Source organism: Micromys minutus (genome assembly GCF_963924665.1).
Source record: "Micromys minutus genome assembly, chromosome: 32".
NCBI classification, from domain to species: domain Eukaryota; kingdom Metazoa; phylum Chordata; class Mammalia; order Rodentia; family Muridae; genus Micromys; species Micromys minutus.
Window position 1 is genome coordinate 24,728,453 of NC_137967.1, and position 15,336 is coordinate 24,743,788.

Below are 15,336 nucleotides of genomic sequence, written 5' to 3' on the forward strand. Positions count from 1 at the left end.
AAAATTAATTGGTTAACTAATTAATTAAAATTAAAAGGAACCACCCTCCACCAGGAACAGCAGTGAGCCAGTGGTGAGCCAGTGAGCAGTCCCCTGTTTCCCCCTCCTGCCTCAGCTTGTTCCAGGAAACCAGTAACCCTGCATCAGGCTATTCCCAGTGGAAAAACACTGTGTGAGGAATGCGTACTCAGACCACCCACCAGTAGGAACAGCAATGAGCCAGCAGTGAGCCAGCAGTGATCCAGGGACACAGGTCAGGAACAGCAGTGAACCAGTGGCAAGCCAGCGGTGATCCAGGGACACAAGACTGACAACAAGATGGCAAGAGGAAAGTGAAAGAATGTACCCCAGAGAAACAAAGACAACCTGGCAAAACCAGTACCAATCTCTCCCATCACAGCAAACAGCGGAATGCCAAACAAACCAGAAAAAGAAGATGCAGACCTAAAATCATACCTCAAGACAATGATAGAGATCCTTAAACAAGAACGGGAGCAAAAGCATAAAGAATTAGAAGCTTTTAAAGAGGAAACAAGAAAAACACTCAAAGAACCCAAGAACTAGAGGAAAACAGAACCAAAGAGATGAAGGAATGGAAGAAGGAATTTAAAACTGGAATTGACACAATAAAGAAAACATTAAAAGCGATAACCCTAGAGGTAGAACACCTAAAAAAGAAATCAGGAGTCACAGATGCAAGCATTTCCAATAGACTACAAGAGATGGAAGAGAGAATCTCGGGGTCCGAAGACAACATTGAAAACATAAACAAAACAGTCAGAGAAGATGCAAAAACCAAAGAGCTCCTAACCCAAAATGTCCAGGAGATCCAGGACACAATGAGAAGACCAAACCTAAGGACAATAAGAATAGAATAGGGCGAAGAATATCAACTAAGAGGCACAGTAAATATCTTCAACACAATCATAGAAGAAAACTTCCCCACTCTTAATAATGAGATGACCATGAGAATAAAACACGCCTACGAACTCCAAATAGATAGGATCAGAAAAGAAACTCCTCCAAACACAGAATAGTCAAGCCACCAAGTGCCCAGAGGTAAAAAAAAAAAAAAAAAAACCTTAAAAGCAGTAAGGGAAAAAGGCCATGTAACATATAAAGGCAGACCAATCAAAATCACACACAAATTCTCAGCAGAGACTATGAAAGTAAGAAGAGCCTGGACAGACATCGTGCAGACCCTAAGAGAGCACAGGTGCTAGCCAAACCTGCTATACCCAGCAAAACTCTCAATCACCATAGATGGAGAGACTAAGATATTCCAAGACAAAACTGAATTTACACAATATCTGACAACAAACCCAACACTACAACAAATTATAGGTGGAAAACCGATTACAGTGAGGGGAACTACATCCTAATAAAAACAAGAAAACACCTAAGCAAGAAAACCAAAAGAAGAAAGACATACAGGCACAAGTCAACCTCCAAAACAGAAATAGCAGGAAACAGCAACCACTGTTCCTTGATATCTGTTAACATAAATGGACTCTATTGCCCAATAAAAAGACATAGGCTATCAGACTGGACACATAAACAAAACCCTGCCATTTGTTGCATACAAGAAACTCATCTCAAAGACAAAGAAAGACACTATCTCAGAGTAAAATGGTGGGAAAAAAACTTCCAAGCAAATGGCCCCAGTAAGCAAGCTGGAGTGGCCATTCTAATATTGAATAAAGTAGATTTTTAACCAAAAGTTATCAAACAAGTTAAGGAAGGACACTTTTTACTCATTACAGGGGAAATTTGACAGGAGGAACTCTCAATCCTTAACATATATACTCCAAATACAAAAGCACCGATATTCATAATAGAGAACCCTACTAAAGCTCAAAAAATACAATGCGCCCCACACAATAATAGTGAGAGACCTCAATACCCCACTCTCACCAATGGACAGATTAGTGAAAGAAAAACTGAACAAGGATACTGTAAAACTAGCAGAGGTTATAAACCAACTGGAATTAATAGATATCTACAGAACATATCATTAAAAAAAAAGATTACAATTCTTCTCAGCACCTCATGGCACCTTCTCAAAAACTGACCACATAATTGGTCACAAAACGAGCCTCAATAGACATAAGAAGATTGAAATACTCCCATGCATCCCCTCAGACCACCATGGTCTAAGGCTGGTCTTTAACAACAACAAAGACAACAAAAAGCCCACATACACATGGAAACTATACAAGACTCTGTTAAATGATAGCATGGTCAAAGATGAAATAAAGAAAGAAATTAAGGATTTTCTAGAATTCAATGAAAACGAAAACACAACATACCCAAACCTATGTAATGCAATGAAAGTAGTACTGAGAGGAAAACTCATAGCTCTGAGTGCTTCCAAAAAGAAACTGGAGAGAACATACATCAGCAACTTGACAGCACAGCTGAAAGCTCTAGAACAAAAGGAAACAGATAAACCCAAGAGGAGTAGATGGCAAGAAATAATCTAACTTAGAGCAGAAACCAACAAAGTAGAAACAAAAAAAAACCATTGAAAGAATCAACAAAGCCAAGAGCTGGTTCTTTGAGAAAATCAACAAGATTGATAAACCCTTAGCTAGACTCACTAGAGGGCAAAGAGAGAGTATCCAAATTAACAAAATCAGAAAGGAAAGTGGAGAAATAACAACTGAAACTGCAAAAATTCAAGAAATCATCAGATCATACTACAAAAGCCTATACTCATCAAAGCTGGAAAATCTGGAGGAAATGGATGAATTTCTAGACAGATACAAGGTACTAATGTTAAATCATGGCCAGGAGAAAACAATCTAAACAATCCCATAACACCTAAAGAAAAGGAGACAGTCATCAAAACCCTCCCAATCAAAAAAAGCCCAGGTCGAGATGGGCTTAGTGCAGAATTTTATAAGATATTTATTGAAGACATAATACCAATACTCTAAACTATTCCACAAAATAGAATCAGATGGAAAACTGCCTAACTCATTTTTTGAGGCTACAATAACCCTCATTCGTAAACCACACAGAGACCCTACAAGAAAAGAGAACCTCAGACCAATCTCACTTATGAACGTTGATGCAAAAATACTCAACAAAATCCTTGCAAACCAAATCCAAGAACACATCAAAACGATCATTCACCATGACCAAGTAGGCTTCATCCCTGGCATGCAGGGATGGTTTAACATACGAAAATCCATCAATGTAATCCACCATATAAACAAACTCAAAGAAAAAACCACATGGTCATCTCACTAGATGCTGAGAAAGCCTTTGACAAATTTCAACACCACTTCATGTTAAAAGTCTTGGAACGAGGGAAGACTCTCTGAGGCAGCAGAGATGGAGATGGGGAACTGCCCAGAGGAATAGCACCTTGTGTACACTTGGGCTTTGTTTATGTTTGTGTGTTCTTTAATTGTTTTTAAAATATGGAGAACAATTATTATTCTGGTCTTGAATGGATAACCACTAAATTGTGATTTCTGATAAGCTTGAAGAAAATGGAGGGGGTGAAGGGATGAGATCAGAACTCGGGACTCAGAAGACTCAATGCTCAGCCTTTGAAATTAACTTGAACAACTTTCATCAGGGAGTATTTACAGAACAAAGTTAAAATGTCACCATTTTATCACTATAATGATTAAAATAATAAAACTGCCAAAATAATAGAAGGATTTGCTCTTGTACAACCGCACAGAATTGATAAAAGGGACAGGGAGATGTTTTAAGAAACCACTCTTTTTTTTCTTAGATGCAAAGCATGCAACTTGTTTTCACTGTCATCATGACATTACAAATTCCATATGCTAAGTTAAACAAAAAAATCTTAATTCTTAAAAAAAAAAAAAAAAAAAAAAAAAAAAAAAAAAAAAAAAAGTCTTGGAACGACCAGGAATCCAAGGCCCATACCTAAACATAATAAAAGCAATATACAGCAAACCAACAGCCAACATCAAACTTAACGGTGGGAAAGTTGAAGCAATCCCACTAAAATCAGGGACTCGACAAGGCTGCCCACTCTCCCCCTATCTTTTGAACATAGTACTGGAATTCCTGGCCGGACTTAGACAGCAAAAGGGAATCAAAGGGATACAAATTGGAAAGGAAGAAGTAAAAACATCACTATTTGCAGATGACTTGATAGTGTACTTAAGTGACCCCACAAATTCCACCAGAGAACTCCGACAGCTTATAAACAAGTTCAGCAAAGTGGCCAGATATAAAATTAACTCAAACAAATCAGTAGCCTTCCTATATTCAAAGGACAGACATGTGTAGAAAGAAATTAGGTAAAATATACCCTTCACAATAGTCACAAAAACTATGAAATACCTTGGTGTGACTCTAACTAAGCAAGTGAAGGACCTGTATGACAAGAACTTCAAACCTCTAAAGAAGGAAATCGAGGAAGATCTCAGAAAATGGAAAGATCTCCTATGCTCATGGACTGGAAGGATCAACATTTTAAAAATGGCCATCCTACCAAAAGCAATCTACAGAATCAATGCAATCCCCATCATAATTCCAACCCAGTTTTTCATTTAGTTGGAAATTTCAATGTGCAATTTCATCTGGAATAACAAAAGACCTAGAATAGCGAAATCCATATCAACAACAAGAAAACATATGCAGGAATCACTATCGCTGACCTGAAGCTATATTACAAGGCAATTGTGCTGAAAACTGCATGGTACTGGTGGAGAAATAGGCATGTGGATCAATGGAATAGAAAAGAAGATTCAGAAATGAGTCTTCATATATATGGTCACCTGATATTTGACAAATGAGCTGTAAAAATTCAATGAAAAAAGGACAGGCGATTCAACAAATGGTGTTGGTCCAATTGGCACTCAGCATGATGAGAATGAAAATAGACCCTTTCTTATCTCCTTGTAAAAAGCTCAAGTGCAAGTGGACCAAAGGTCTCCACATTAAACTAGGCACACTGAAACTATTAGATGAGAAAGTAGGAAAACCTTAGAACTCATAGGCACAGGAGAAATTTTCCTAAACAGAACACCAATAGCTGGAGCTCCAAGGTCAAAGATTGACAAATTGGACTTAATGAGAATACAAAGTTTTTGTAAGGCTAAAGACACTCTCATGGAAACAAAACAGCAGCAAACAGAGTTCGAAAAGATATTAACCAACCCCACATCAGATAAAGGCCTAATATCCAAGGTATACAAAGAACTCAAAAACAAGATTCCAGAGAATCAAACAACCCTATTAAAAATGGATTACAGACTTAATCAAAAAATTATCAATGGAGGAATATCAAATGGCTGAGAAACATCTAAAGAGGTGTTCAACATCCTTAGCCATCAGGGAAATGCAAATCAAAACAATGCTGAGATTCCACCTCACACCAGTCAGATTGGCCAAGATCCGAAACTCAGATGACAGCAGATGCTGGCAAGGCTGTGGAGAAAGAGGAACACTTCTCCACTGTTGGTGGGGTTGTATACTGCTACATCCACTCTGAAAAGTATTCTGGTGATTCCTTAGAAAAATGGACATAGTACTACCTGAAGACCCAATTATTCCACTTCTGTGCATTTACTCCATAGATACCCCAAGGTACAACAAAGACACATCCACCGCAATGTTCAAAGCAGCTCTATTTATAATAGCCAGAAGCTGGAAAGAACCCAGATGTCCTTCAGTAGATGAATGGATATAAAAAGTGTGGTACATTTACACAGTGGAGTACTACGCAGCTATCAGAAACAATGACTTTATGAAATTCTTAAAAAAATCGGTGCACCTAGAGAAAATCATGCTGAGTGAGATAACCCAGTCATAAAAGAACAGACATAATATGCAGTCACTAATAATGGGATACTAATCTTGGAAAGCTCTGAACACCCCCAGAAACCACTCACAGACTGTGTAAAGTTCAAGAAAAGAAAAAAAAAACAGAAAAGAAAAAACCATTATGTTTACTCCTTACACACCAAGAAAATTTTGACTAATTCCAGGTTACATCCTGTTTCACATGTACTTTATGCTCATTGTAACTAGTAAGATCTTAATGCACACTATCCATCCTTTAAAAAAAAGCCAAGCAATGACAAAAATATATTCGTATACTTTTATGCAAAAATGCTTAAAATTTGTACATTTATCTTTCTTTTTAAAATAAAATTCTTTAATTAAAAAACAAAAAAAATACTCTATATACATTGAATGGATTTTTATTTTTAGAATGGGTTTGCCTCTATATCCTTGGCTGTTCATAACATGCTCTGTGGACCAGGCTGACTTCAGACTCAGAGTCTCTCATCCCCTACTTCCCATTCGAAGATTTAAATGCATGTTGCACAACCCTTAGGCTTTTTTGGCTTTGTATCATTGAGTCTTGTTTGAGACAGGCTGTGTTTGTCTTGCCCTGGCTGTCCTGGAGCCCACTCCTGTCTCCTGAGTGCTGGGATCCTTCTTAATTGTTTCCATCTGTTTATATTTGTTTGTAATTAGACCTTATGGGGCTTACCACAGAATCTACTGATTCTCTCCTTTGCTCATTACTATTTTATCCTTTTTTCTCAGTTCAGTGCTGGGATCTAGGGCATGAGCCATTCCACCAGGATATACATTAATTTTGATGCTCTAAATTTTCTGACTTAGTTATATCATGGTTCTGAAAAACAGTATTTTTATTTTCAGAACACAATCTCTTAATTATATGTGGTAAAGATTCCAGGTAAATTTGAGAGCCTCTGTTACAAACTGTTATAAAGTAAGTGGTTAAAAATGACAAAACTTTCAGTTAAGGATGTGGTTGACAGTAGCACACTTGCTTAGAATGGACAGAACCCTGAGTTCCATCTGTAGCCACACAGCAGACAGGTGTGGTGGCTGCAGTAGCAGAACTTGGGAGGTGAAAGCAGGTGGATTAGATGTTTACCATCATCTTTTCCTACTCAGTAATTTCTCAGCTTGCCCATGATCCTTGAAACTCTGACTCCAAAGCCAACCAAATCCAATAACATTAAAATCGCTAAAGTTGTTTTGTCCCCACTCTTCCAGGCAAGGGTCAGCAGCTTCACACTCCCTCCATCAGGGAAGCCCTGGGCTGCCCCTTCTGAGCCTCTGCTTTACTGAAAATCTTTGCTGTCCTTCCCTTGCAGCTACTTAACTCCAGTATCTGCCTTTATTATCACATTACATTTTCCTGGTGTTCGGTCTCCACATGGTTACCCTTAGAAAGACTGATTACATCTACAACCACTTTTTACCTTCTTTTGGGGTATTAAGGGGTCAGGTCTTTGATATATTTATTTATCTCAGGACCCACAAGTCAACTCTCCAACAGTAAAGATCAGATTTTATTGCTATGCAAGCAAACTTGCACATGTATTTACTTAATATCTGGAGTGTGTGTGGTGGGGGGAATACTGTGAGTCTTTAAAGGGTGAACTCAGGTGAAGGGATTAGACCAAATTCTTGGTGTGTCCATACCTGCCTGCTTCTCTGTGGGTTCTCCCGATTCTCGGCCTCACACCCATGACTATAATTGTAAATATATAAGCATATCTCTACCCCCTCTTCATTCTCAAGTATCCAACCCTCGTGGTGCTACATGCATTGTTAAATTTATTTTTGTATCTAGGAGGCCTAAGAGGTCTCCACCCCAGCTAACAATCTCTTGTGGTCAGTCTACTTACGTTGAAGTCAGGAAAAGCCAGAAAATGTCAGAGGGATTGCCTGAGGATCCGGATGGAGCAAACGTTGGAGGATTCAAACAAGTAATGATATTTTCCCTTTTAAAACAAAAAGTTAAATAGTTAAAGGAAAGCAAGTTTTCGTGGCTGCCTTTCTAAAGAATAACCATGGCCGGGATGCAAACTGGTTCTGGTGGGTCTAGACACGAGGGAGGGAACGGGGAGGGAAGATAAAGGGTACACATCCCCTTCTCAAATAACAATGAAAATAAATACATACAAAAGGAAAAAAGCTGAAGATAGGATTTTCTGACTCAATGCCCTAGGACTTCCAGGTCAGCCCTTTATATGTGGCAGCAGGACCTGGGTATAAACTGTTCATGGTGCCATGTGATTGGCCAGTGCAGCCCTCCTCTCATTGGTGGAGAGGAGAGGAAGTTGGTAAAGAAAGGATGTGATTGATGTTGGGGGTAGGATGTGTGACTCTCAGTCCTGAGGTTCCGGTACTCTACAGATTGATGATGTTGCAGGGAATCTGCATATGGGCTTCAAAGGAGCTTATAAATGAGGGTAGGCAGTCTTTGTGTTTCTGCCCCTGCCACACACACACACACACACACACACACACACACACACACACACACTGTGCGGGCCAGGCTGAAACAACTCCAGCTCTTTCTGTCTCAGTCTGAGTGCCAGGACTATAGTTATGTTCAACACTTTTAGCTGAATTTCAAGTTCTAATAATGATTATCAAGGCTCTTACTTTTCCTGGCTTAGGCTGACCATTCTTAACTGCAGTTTGAAAATATATGGTGGGGGATGGTCCAGCAGTATGAAGGCTCAGCTGGTTGTACTTGACTGACATCAAGCCTGTAAGACCTGCAAGGAGAAATTTGCTCCTGCAAGATTCCCTCTATTTACTCGCATATGCACAATATATAGAGGGATAAATAAATGCAGTAAATATCTTGAAAGTTAAGTGGTTGATCCCAGAAATAAAGAATTCAGTACTAAGTGACTTTTAGTGAGTATTATTCATGTTATTTTATTTTCTTATAAGTTCATGTTATTAATAATTTGTTGCGCCTTATGTATGACCATCTGCATGTGACTATATGAAAAAATGTACAGGGATCATCTTGTTTTAGTTTCCCACATCCACTGCACACAATGGGCAACTTTGAACACAGGTGATTAATGTATGTATGTAAATTATTAAATTATATATATAATATTTTCACATATTACAGGAAGATGGTCAGGATTTTCTACTGACTTTATATTCACAAAACCTGTCATATCTTTTTATTTTTTGGTAATCATGGCTGGCTGTGGAACAGAAGCATGGTTTTTAGCATATTAGACCAGTGCTCTGCCACCCAACTTGAGCTGCACTGTCCCCTGTCCTGTGTGGTCCCATGTTGTCACTGTTCTGCCAATCCCCCCACACCCCAAAGCTGTTTGAAACCTGGGAACCTGAGTTTTATCTTGGGACACATTTTATGTAAGAGAGAACTGACTCCACTGAGTTTACCTTTCACCTCCTCACGAGCGCATGCGCGCGCGCGCGCGCACACACACACACATACACACACACACACACACACACACACACACACACACAAACATGGGGGGAAACACACATGCACACACACACACGCACACTTAAAAAAACCAAGGTAATATATTAAAGGGTCTTTCATCATGATATTATTGTTCTTTGGTTTTAGACCACTTTTGGGTATTTTTTTCTAGTTTATGAAGAACTGGGACTTAAGTGAGATTTACATCTTTTGTATTTTCCTTCTTTAATTACAGACAGGACTGTCATTTTTATTTCTGGTGCATCACAGTCACCAAAGGTACACAGAACACTTGGCTGATTTCAGCAGATAGCTGCAGGTGAAAACAGGCCCACAGTGATGGTTACAGATGCCCAGGTGATTCTGTAATGCTGAATCCTGTGTTAAAGGTCTAGACCAGTGGTCCTTACCCTTCCATATGCCATCTTTCTGGTCCTCCGCCAGCATTTGTGACATCTCTCAGATTTACATGAAACCTTGGCATGTGATAACATATTTTATTTCCCAAAGTAGTTTATGACATCTTTAGCTTATGAAATTGAGATTTGTGTGGAGAAGTTCCTTGTCTTCTGTGCCCTCCACAACTCTTGCTGTGAGTTTCTTGCCTGATGCCCCAAGGGTTCTGACATTATCAGCAGGTGTGGACCAGTTTTCAATCAGGAGATGCTGTGAGAAATGCAAAGAGCAGAACTGCCCAGTCTTGCTCAGAAATGCACAGGTGTGACAGTGTTTTCTTATATAGTTTTTGAAGAGATACTGTGGCCTTGGAGGTTTGTCCAGCCTGTGTCCTCAAAACCATTTGCATCTAGAGATGGCTGTGAATGGGATCTATTAAAACATTGTGAACATAGAACACCTGACATACACACAAACACATACACACCTGAAGTCATGGGAACACATTCACTCACTCACACATATGCAAACACAATTAAAATTTTTTAAAGGAATACAGAGGAAAACCTATTAGTCTGAAAATTTATGATATGAAAATTCTATCCAAACGATTTTCAAACTAGGAGCCCTGAGTAGGAAAAAAATGAAAATAACACATGTACAAGCTAACACAGTTTAAACGCAAAGGAAAATACTGAACATCATATGGAAAATGACATGACACTTACAAAAGATCAGCGTTCCTAAAATAGATGATACTGACTTTGAGGAATAAAGTAATTTTGCTGTTTTCTTTTAGATTTAGTGGGTAAAACATTGAAAGTAAAAGTGTAAAATTCCCCCAACGACATTGGCAAAAGAAATTATGGCTGTAGAGGGGGACACTATGTCTTCAGTGAATATTTAACTCTACTCCTTAACTTCGTAATTCTTTCATGTTTAAAATGATGTATTTGTTCTTTTTATGTGCACTGGTGTTAATCATATATATATATATGTCTGTGAGAGCATTGGTTCCCTCAGAACTGGAGCTACAGACCTTTGTGAGCTGCCCTGTGGGTCCTGGGAACTGAACCGAGATCTTCTGGAAGAGCTCCAGTGCTCTTCATTCCTGACCCATCTCTCCAGCTCCCTAGTTCTTTGATGTATATAGAATTTCTAACCATGCTCTTTGCTTCTGCCCCAGAGTCCATGGAATGTCTGTCTTTATTTCTTTTCTTTCCATTTCGATATTTTCCCTTCTTTTCGGTTTAGCTAGGTTTATAACCCTGACCTTTTAAAATAATTTCGATTTATGTTTGCTCATTTTCTATGTCGTTTCCTTGTTTCAGGAAAGTCTCTCATGGGGCTCAGGCTGATGTTGAGCTCTCTGCAAAGCTGAACATGACTTTGAACAATTCCCTTGCCTGTCATTAAGTGCTGGGATTGCAGGTGAACTGCACCATCCCTAGGATTGCAGATGACTTTCACCTCTGCACCTGGTTTGTGCCCCTAACTCTTTCATAAGACATCCTGAGCTCACTGTAATGTTTGACTTTCGGTCTCTGCAACATTTTTGTCAGCTGTAAGGTGGAGCTTCTGCAGAGGACAGTTATGCTAGACTCAGGTCTGTGAATTCAGCCTGCAAGATACAAACAGAGCCTGAGTCTCTAACGCTTACAGTGTCTCCTATTGATCCTCTGAAGACAGCTCAGTACTCAAGAATGCCTGCACATTCACACATGCACATGTGTGCACCAACACACACACACACACACACACACACACACACAAACACACACACATACATACACACACTGTTGGCTGGGGTTGCTTCTGCACCCTGTGTATCCAGGGCAGACTGTGTATCCAGGCCAGAAGTGACACATTTAGCTTTCAACAGTGTCTTCCCCTGTTGTATCATTGTGACACAGCTTTGACCAATGATGAGGTGTCAAAGCCTCATCACAGTGTGTTCCTGTGTATCCACTACCCCTGCAGTCACAACAGTACCTGTTTCCTCCATCCACACATAGTTCTCCATGGAGATGTGGCTGACTGGCACATTCATCAAAGTTGAGTTCACAGTGGTCTCCAAGGAATCCAGGTCAATCACAGAGGTCAGCCCCAAGAGCATCCTGATAGGCGGAGTATCATGTCGACATGGTTGGGTTCCACATTCTTCAATTTCCAGTTCTTTAGATATTCTCTAGATATATCCATTTTCCTAGGAATTCATAAAGTAGTTGCTTCTAATAGCTGAGTAATACTCCATTCTGTAAATGTACCACATTTCTGTATCCATTCATCTACTGAAGGACATCTGGATTCTTTCCAGCTTCTGGCTATTATAAGTAAGGCTGCTATGAACATGGTGGAGCATGTGTCTTTATTGTATGTTAGAGAATCTTTGGGGTATATGCCCAGAAGTGCAATAAGTTAATATTCAGGTAGGACTATGTCCAATCAAAACAAACATGAGATTCCACCTCACACCAATCAGAATGGTTAAGGTCAAAAACTCAAATGATTCCAGATGCTGGTGAAGTTGTGGAGAAAGAAGAGCACTCCTCCACTGTTGGTGGGGTTGTAAGCTGGTACAACCACTCTGGAAATCAGTCTGGAGGTTCCTCAGAAAATTGGACATAGTACAAGTTTGCATTCTGACCAGTAACCGGTGAATGTTTCCCTTTCTCCACATCCTTGATAGGAAGATCTTTCACTAATTTATTGATCCTAACCATTCTGACAAGTGTAAGATGAAATATTCAAGTAGTTTTGATTTGCTTTTCCCCGATGGCTAAAGATGTTGAACATTAAGTGTTTCTAAACAATTTGAGATTCCTTTTTGATGAAACTATTTAGATCTATACCCTATCTTTTTTAAACTGTGTTGTTTGTTTTCTTGATATTTTAATTATTTATATATTTGGGATATTGGTTCAATAACTGATGTGTAGTACATACAAATCTTTTTCTGTCTGTGGACTGCTGTTCTTTCCACATGACAGTAGGCAGCATTTGCTGTACAGAAGCTTTTTAGTTTGAGGTCCTGTTTATCAACTTAGTGCCTGTGCCACTGTCTTTTATGAAGAAAGTCTTTCCCTGTGCCGAAGCCTTCAAGGCTATCCCTATCTTTCTATTGCATTCAGTGTAGTTTTATATCGATATCCTGCATCCATTTGGGGTTGGAGTTTGTGCATAGTGATGAATATGCATCTATTTTTATTCTTCTATATGGAACTGTTACATATGACCAGTACAATTTGTCAAAGATGCGGCCTTTTTTCCATTGTGAATTTCTGTTTTGTTTTGTTTTTAATGAAAATTCGGGAGTCCATAGGTGTGTACATTTATCACAGGGTTTTCATTTTGATTCTCTTGCTTAATATGCCATTTTTTTGCCAGTACCATGCTTTCTTTAAAATTACTACAGCTTTGTAGTACATTTTAAACTAGAGGGAGTGATATTTCCAACAGTTTTTTATTATCCAAGATCATTTTAGGTATCCGATGTTTTTCTTTCTATATGATAAAGAGTGCACCTTGCAAACTCAATTTTACTATCAGACTCCATTTTATGATTAACTTGCTGTCTGAATAAACTCAGCTTCTGGAAAAACCCCAACTCATTTCAAGAGCCATGTCACCCTGGTAACAATCATAATTCCCATGAGCAAATAGCCACTCTACTTGTAGCAATAATCAGTGCTTAAGAGAAAACTACCTAATGTTTAAAGTAAGTGGATTAAACTAGCAACCATTATTCATACCAAGCTGAAATCATCACTAGCCAATAGCAGGCAGCCAGGCAAATGTCAACCAATCATGTAACTTTCAAGTTGTAAAGTCCTGTAACCTACTATGATGATAATTACGCCAGGCTTGTTCCAGCTCCTGACCTTCCACACCTTCCGGTGCTGGAGAGGTTGGAGGGTCCGAGCTGGAGCTTGAATAAAGACTCTGTCTTTGCATACTTGTGGACTCCTGGTGGTCTCTGGTGGTCTTCGGGGAAACTCTCTCTGGGCCTAACACCATGCACACTAATAGTAAATATTAAAAATCCAAAATGAAGGCCAGGAGGCTGAGGCCTGACAGCTTATCTGACAAACTCCTCACACACATGGGTGAGAAAAACTGGTGTCTTTCCAGACTCACCTGGCCGTCAGAGACCTAAGAACACTAGGTGAGCTGGTTTCTAATTCTGTGCTTCTGCCTTGGAGGGACTTGACCTGCATCCTAGAGCCTGGAGTTCTGGAGAGTCTCTTTAGATCTGGGAATGTCCCTCTGCCTGGTGAGGCCACCAACCCCTAGAATATCAGTCCCCCCACCCAAGATGCCCATTACACACACACACACACACACACACACACACACACACACACACACACACCAGGCATATGTTCATGCAGCCACCCTAAGTATTGCTGAAAATAATGCTTTTTCATTCATTCACAACACTGGGTGCTCAGCTGCACAGGTGTGTGTATGTGTGTATGTGTGTGTATGTGTGTGTGTATGTGTGTGTATGTTCATGTGTATGTGTATGTGTGTGTGTATGTGTGTTTGTTCAAGTGTGTGTGTTCAAGTTTGTGTGTATGTGTTCAAGTGTGTGTGTCCAAGTGTATGTATGGGTGTGTTCATGTGTGTGTATGTGCACATGTGAAAATATGAATGTGTGGCTTCTTCTCTCACCAAAACCTGTCTTACTGTGCAACAGATTCTCATTACTTTCCTCTCTGGGTTCCCTGTTTCTGGCTCTTTCTACATTATGGTTTTCTTACCTGTCCCAGACTTTGATTCTCAATGGGTCTAGTTTAGTTTCTGTATCTGAATGCTCCAGAAAGCAAAGAGGTAATTTCTTCTCTCCAGCTTTGCCCCTGATGCCATTTGGGTCTCATGCAAATCTTGAGGTCACGTGAAAGGGCTCTGTAGATAAAACATTTGCTGCTCAAACATTAAGACCTAAGTTCAGGTCTCTTGCAGTCTTATAAAATGCTGTGTGCAGTGATACAAGCTGACAACTTAGTGCTAGAGACTTAATGACTGAAGGATCCCTTAAATTCTCTCCTCAGCTTCTGTGGGAGAATTGGGTGAGTTTTAGGTTCAGTTAAGGAACCTACCTCAAAAGAAAAGAAAAGAAAGAAAGAGGAAAGAAGGAAGAAAAGAAATAGAGAAGAAAAAGAAGATACCAGCCTTTGACCTCTGACTTCCATAAATATGCATGTAGGTATATATATATATATATATATATATATATATATATATATATATATTTACATGTATGTGTAGGTGTCATGCATATGTATATGTGTGTATGTGGATGTCTGTATACACACACACATATACCTATATATATATATATATATATATATATATATATATATATGTAGTTGTGTGTATCTGTGCATATACATCTATATGTATGTATATGTGTGAGAATGTGTGTATGTGTAAATATATGTACCATAATCTGCAAGCACAACATGCTCACTCACACAGGAAACAGACAATTTTCTTCTAGAAAACAATACTTCTGTCTTGTCATTTGCATAGAGTTCACTCTGTGGCCATTCACAGTTCAGCAAACCTCAGCCAATGGCTGTGGTGGCCTGGGTCTGGTTAAAGGTCATGGGATAGAGTTTCTTCAGGCTGAGTTTGGTAAATACCAATCCTAGATGCCAGTCCTTTCTGAGCAGACACTCATTAGA

The 15,336-nt window shown here is 39.3% G+C and overlaps 1 protein-coding gene across 1 annotated transcript in view; it reads left to right on the forward strand.

Annotated features, from left to right (window-relative positions):
• Window positions 1–15,336, forward strand: part of LOC308413683 (NACHT, LRR and PYD domains-containing protein 4A-like) — a gene marked incomplete at both ends in the record, with an annotated part of 667,338 nt that overhangs the window by 516,119 nt on the left and 135,883 nt on the right. The window lies entirely within an intron of this gene.